This window comes from Marmota monax, unplaced genomic scaffold (genome assembly GCF_021218885.2).
Source record: "Marmota monax isolate L192 unplaced genomic scaffold, Marmota_monax_Labrador192_F-V1.1 WCK01_AAM20220418_F8-fsc00014, whole genome shotgun sequence".
NCBI classification, from domain to species: Eukaryota; Metazoa; Chordata; class Mammalia; order Rodentia; family Sciuridae; genus Marmota; species Marmota monax.
Genome location: NW_026695222.1, coordinates 18,970,274 through 18,976,416, shown reverse-complemented (window position 1 = coordinate 18,976,416; position 6,143 = coordinate 18,970,274).

Below are 6,143 nucleotides of genomic sequence, written 5' to 3'. Positions count from 1 at the left end.
CAGCTCGTGATGAACTCAGAAACAGGCAAAGAGAGGAGGACAGCTGAGGAGTGAGTCTGGAAGGAAGCCAAAATATATAAAGTCATTTAATAAATAATAACATAGCATTCAAATCGGGCGAAGCTGCATTACTCAATAAATATTGTTGGTTCAACTGGTTAGTCATCTGAAAAGAAATTCAGTTAGAGCCCGATGGCAAACCTACAGCAAAATAAATTCCAATTAGATAAGTAAATTATGGTCTGTGCCTGCAATAAAATACTACCCAGCAAAAAAAAAAAAGGAAAAAAAGAAAGAAAGAAAGAGTCCAAAATATTATACAGCAATGAAAATGAATGAACCACTGCTACATGCAATGTGGATGATTGTGTGTGTGTGTGTTTGTGTGTGTGCGCGCGTGCACCTACACTCATGCACAGTGGTGGGGATCTAACCCAGGGCCTCAATGCTTGTTAGATTAGTGCTCTACCACTGGGCCATGTCCCCAGCCCAATAACATTCAGGGATGATAATGAGGTGGTGCTACAGTTTGGATCTTAAAGGTCATGGACTCCAGCCCCCCTCTTTCTCATTTCCTAGCCATGAGATGAGCAGCCCACACTGACCCCCACCCCACGAGCTCCTTGCCCTGATGTGCTGCCTCGCCACAGGCCCCAAAGCAACAGAGTCAACCAACGATGGAATGAAACTTCCAAAACTGTGAAGCAGAAAAAAACCTTCCTCTTTATACAAAGTTGATGATCTCAGGCAGTTTTTACAGTGACAGAAAACTAACACAAATGATAGCACAATAAAGAGCACAGAAAGGATACTACAGATGTTGGTACAGTGTTGTTTTTTTTCCCCCTAAGGAGAAGGAAGGGATTTGGTCAGGAAGGATGGATCATACCAGGGACCTTCTGGTGGCAGCAATCATCAGTTTCTTGACCCCAGGGTGTGGTGGTGGTTTGACTGTACATTTGTGTTTTGTGTTATTGTGTGTGTTTACAATAAAAGGACATAAAATAACCAAAAAATAAAACTTTTTTCATGATTTCAGGGCAAGGCCTTTCTAAATATGACCTAAAATTTTAAAAAATTTAAAAAATAAAAAACAATTTTAAAGTTTGCTTGATTTGAGCCCATGAAAGATTCTGTGTGGAGCTGAGCCAGTTGACTCACCATATAATCCCAACTACTCAGGAGGCTAAAGCGGGAGGATCACAGTTCAAGCCTCAGCAACTTATGGAGACCCTATCTCAAAAATAAACAAATGAAAAGGGGTGAGGATGTAGTTCAGTGACAGAGCACTTGTCTGGCATGCCTGAGGCCCTGGCTTCAATTCCCAGTACTGAAAAAAAGAAAAAAAAAGTGATTTTTCAGAAACTTGCATTGTCCATTAGGTAACTTATTAAAATAAAAAATGTGGAGACTCTTTTTGTATTGATATAGAGAGACCACCAAGGTACATTGGTATTCTATGTATGCCACTATTTGAGCAGAAACTATCACATGAGCCATGGATGTGCTGACTGCATCCCTCTGGTGTTTATCATGTGTTAGAGTCTGTAAACAAGTCAAAATAACACCTGGCATTTTGCCAGGGGAATGTTAGAGTTCGTAAACAAGTCTGGATGGTGCCTGGCAAAATGCCAGAGGGAGTGGTTTGAGAAGTAACAAAAGCGAGCCATTAAGTGTGGAAATTCCTGATTGGTTGACTGATGTATCTAGTTTATGCTAATTAGATAAGCTGTGTGGAATGTATAAATACTGCTCCTGTCCTGCAATAAACGGCTCCTACTCCTGCTGTATCAATGTACACAAGTTGCTCGTCACCCCCCCCCCCCCCCCCCGCTATTTTGCTGCAGCCAGCCGTACTCCAGCAATCATGTGCCATGCACGCACAGGTTGAGCATCCCTTCTTGGAATGGGATTTTGGAATATTTGCATATCCCTAATGAGCTACCTTGAGGAAGGGACCCAAATCTAAACATGAAATTCACTTATATTTCATATATACCTCATCCACATAGTTGGAAGGTAATTCTGTGTGATACTTTTAATGCTCTTGCATTTTGACTGTGACCCATCACATGAGGTCAAGGGTAGAACTTTCTTTCCACTTGCAGCATCATGTTGGTGCTCAAAAAGCATCAGATTTTGGAATGTTTTGGATCTTGGATTTTCAGATTAGAGATGCTCATCTTGCACATTAAAAAAGAGACAAGAAAGAAGCAGCTCCAGGCTGGGGCTATAGCTCAGTGGCAAAGCGCTTGCCTAGTATGTGTGAAGCACTGGGTTTGACCCTCAGCACCACATAAAAATAAACAAATAAAATAAAGGCATTCAGTCTATCCACAACTACAAAAAAAAATTTTTATTAAAAAAAAGAAGAAGAAGCTGCAACTTTACATATACTGATGCTAAATAAGGTCCAAGACATGTTACGATTTGATAAACAAAGCAAGACTGGACAAGAGTGCTACTATTTTGCAATGGAAAACTTTAAACACATACAAAAGCAGAAAGAAGTGCAATGAGCCTCTGTGCCTGATTCCCCATATTCCCTTTATAGCCCCTTCCCCACTCCCCTCTCATCCCACCAAATTATTTCAGAGCAAATCCCAAACATCTTTTCATCTGCAAATATTTCATTATGCATCTCTACAAGATAAGCTCACCCACACTTCTCTATTTCTCCCTCCCCCCATAACCACAAAAATCACAATGACGTTTTAAAAACTGCCAATAATTATTTCATGTCAACAAATGTCCAGATAGTGAGGGGATGTGGCTCAGTGGTAGAGTGCTTGCCTAATATGGGCAAGGTTCTGGGCTCAATCCCCAGCATGGCAAAAACAAACAAATATGCAGACAGCGTTTGCATTTCCCAGATTCCCTCTGAAGCTTTTTTAAAACAATAACTATAATAACAAAACCAGTTAATTTATTAGAATTAGGATCCCAAGAAGGCCCACACTTGTTTCTTTGTTGTGCTTCTTAAATTTATTTTGATTTGTGTGCTATTTTCCCCAGTGGCCATTCATTTGATGAGAATTAAAGATTATTTGTCCCAGAACATTCTGGATTTTGCTGATTGCATCCCAAAATGATGTTGTCTATCATGTTTGCAACAGAATTTGACTGGTTTTCTCCATTTAGATCACCTTTCCACCCTTCTTGCCCTGGCCTTTGCACCTAGGAGGCTAACCTAAGTGAACTACATGTGGGGCCCTCTTGTCCTCTGACTTCAGCTGGGTTTGGAAAATAGGGAGTCCTGGCAGGAATGGGAAGGAGAGAGGGTGCAGAACGAGGTCAAGTGGAGCCACCCCACAAAGTCACCCACCTCAAGTTTGGCTGGCTCCTTGACCAAAGGACTGTTCCTCTCATGATGGCTACTCTACAAAACCTCTTCTCCTTCCAGCTTTGGGGAAGGTCTCCCTCCAGCTGGTAAAGGTTTCTCATCATCCCTGGATTCTGCACTGTCGTTTACTGGTGCCTTTACTGTTGTAAGTAAACCCTCCTCGAATCATCCTGATCTAAACACACCATCTGCCTCCTGTCAGGATCCTAATTTCTACAGTGTTCCTCTGTTCCCAGTATTTCCAGCAAATTGGAGATGCTGATGAAATCTACTACTGGGAAATACTAGCTAAGTCTTTTTTTGTTGTTGGTGCTGGGGATTGAACCCAGGACCTTGTGTATGCAAGGCAAGCATTCTACCCACGGAGCCAGCCCCTAGCGAAATCTTAACTAGTTAAATACTAGTTGAATCTGAGGCTTGGTCAGATTCAAGTTCGAATTTTCTTGCAAGAATATCTTAAGGATGACATTCAGTACACCATATTGTACCACATAATACCCATTCACTATAAAGATCCCTTCATCTTTTCATCAAATGGCTTTTAGCTGTCATCAATTGTCATTGTCTCTTGCCATTATTTCATTAGGAATTAAGAAAATTGTGGTATTGCACCATTCCCTCCCTTATCAGTCCAGAGATTCTCTGAAACTTCATCATCTATTTGATTACTATGGAATAGTTTTCCTAGGAAAGGTGGGACCAATGCCAGCTTTTTTTCCTTTGTTAATTAGTTGCAGAATTATGAGGGAACCATTGATGAAGGCATGGATTTTATTGCGTCCCAACCCTTCATTATTATTCTTGCTGGTGCTTAGATTGTCCATTCCTTGACCAAAGGGAGCCTCTTCAAGTTGGCTCCCAAGCCCTTTTGATAGGATTCCTAGAGTCTTCAGGAGTCTCCCATAGTTTCCTTGCTTTCTGATGCAACAAGATAGCCAGGCCTGCCGGGCTTGTGGCACATATCTGTAATCCCAGAAACTCAGAAGGCTGAGGCAGAAGATCACAACTCAAGGCCAGCCTGGACAAGACCCAGTCTCAAAATAAAAAATAGAGGGCTGGGGATGGGAATGTAGCTCAGGGGGTTCAATACCCTGTGCCAAAAAAAAAAAAAAAAAAAAGATATCCAGGCTCATTTTACGCACTTTCAGGACTAGAAACAGTCACTTCCCCAAGGAACACTGGTTCCTTTAAACAGGAAACAGTGTTGAGAAACTATAATGTGGGTACTAGGGGCATCCCCTGTTATGAGTTCTCCATTATTTCTAGATTATATTTCAGCTAAGAAAGTAATAATCAAAGAAAAACATATCTTGCGTTCAAATTGATATTTACAATTCAAACTTAAGATCTGATTTTATATTTCTACATCTTATCACACTGAAATCTCGGCTTCTGGTATTAACGTAACTATTTTAATCTACAGACACAAGAATTTGTCTTTTAGAATACCATACCAATGCTATTACTAACAACATTGTTACTGAAAACAGTAAGATTTTTTTGCAGTTCCTTTTTTACAACGTGTCTCACTAAAGATGTACATTCAACTACTATTTTTCTCAACAACTATGAAAAAAGGCACTTAAAATAAAGTCATCTACTTAAAATAAGTCCTCTCTGTGTAAGCTTCCAGCTTGCCTCTCTTTGTTTTTAACGATTGTGTTCTTTTTTGGACTAAAATTGGCTTGTTACAATCATGTATAGCATGTACATGTTTCCCAAGTCAAATATACAAAGCATGTATTGTTCTTTTGCTTTGTTTTGTTTCTGTTTGTTTTTTGCAGTGCTGGAGATGAAACTCAGAGCATGGTATATGCTAGGCAAGTGTTCTACCACTGAACCACACCCCAGCCACAACGCACATATTGTTAAATGAGACAAAGACTTTTAAACTCTGTTTTAAGGAATCAAGGTCACAGAATAAGGAAAAACAAATGAATTTGATGAACTTGTTCTTGATTATTTTTTTTAGGTACTGGGGATCGAACACAGGGATGTTCAACCACTGACCTACATGCCAACCATTTTGATTTTTGAAACAGATCTCACCAAGCTGCAGAGGCTGGCCTTGATCTTGTGATCCTCCTGCTTTAGCCTCCCAAGTTTCTGGGATTATAGGCATGTACCACCATGGCCAGCTGTTTAAAAACAGAAATGTCTGTATTACCATGGCAATATACAATTAAGCAAAGCTACCAACTCAAAACATACATGTTTTTAACAGCACAGTTTTCTCTGAAACCCAGGCAGCTTAAGATCACCGTTTCATATACAATTTGCAGCCGAAATCAGAACTGAATTAGAGAGCCCACATTTCCACACAAGAGCCTCTGCTGGGGCTGGAGGGTAAAGTGGGGCAAGTGCTCCCTACCTCCTGCCTCTCTGTAATGCTCTAGGGAGTTGTGCTTTTCCAGACTTGCCGGGGAAGGGGGCAACATCTCTTCCTTGTCAACCAGGAGGATCTACATTCTGGAGGCCACCCACTGGAGTCCCACTGGACAGCAGGCTGAAAACCCAAAGTCAGATATGGAAAAACACAACAGAAGTTTCAAGATTGTTTCTGCAGCTCCCCCAAACCCCAAATACTCCATGTTCCAAGCTCCACGTCTGGTCTCACCTTCATTGCTTGGCCCTGATCCTCTGGCCCTTGTTTACTTTGGTCCTCCAGAGCTTTCAGGGATTTTGCATCTGTCATTGTGGTACACCCTGGATAGCCACCAGGTGGCACCAGAGCATCTGTTCACTCATCTTGTTCCCACTACCCAAGGATTGGCCCTCAGGAGCTGGGCTAGGATTACCC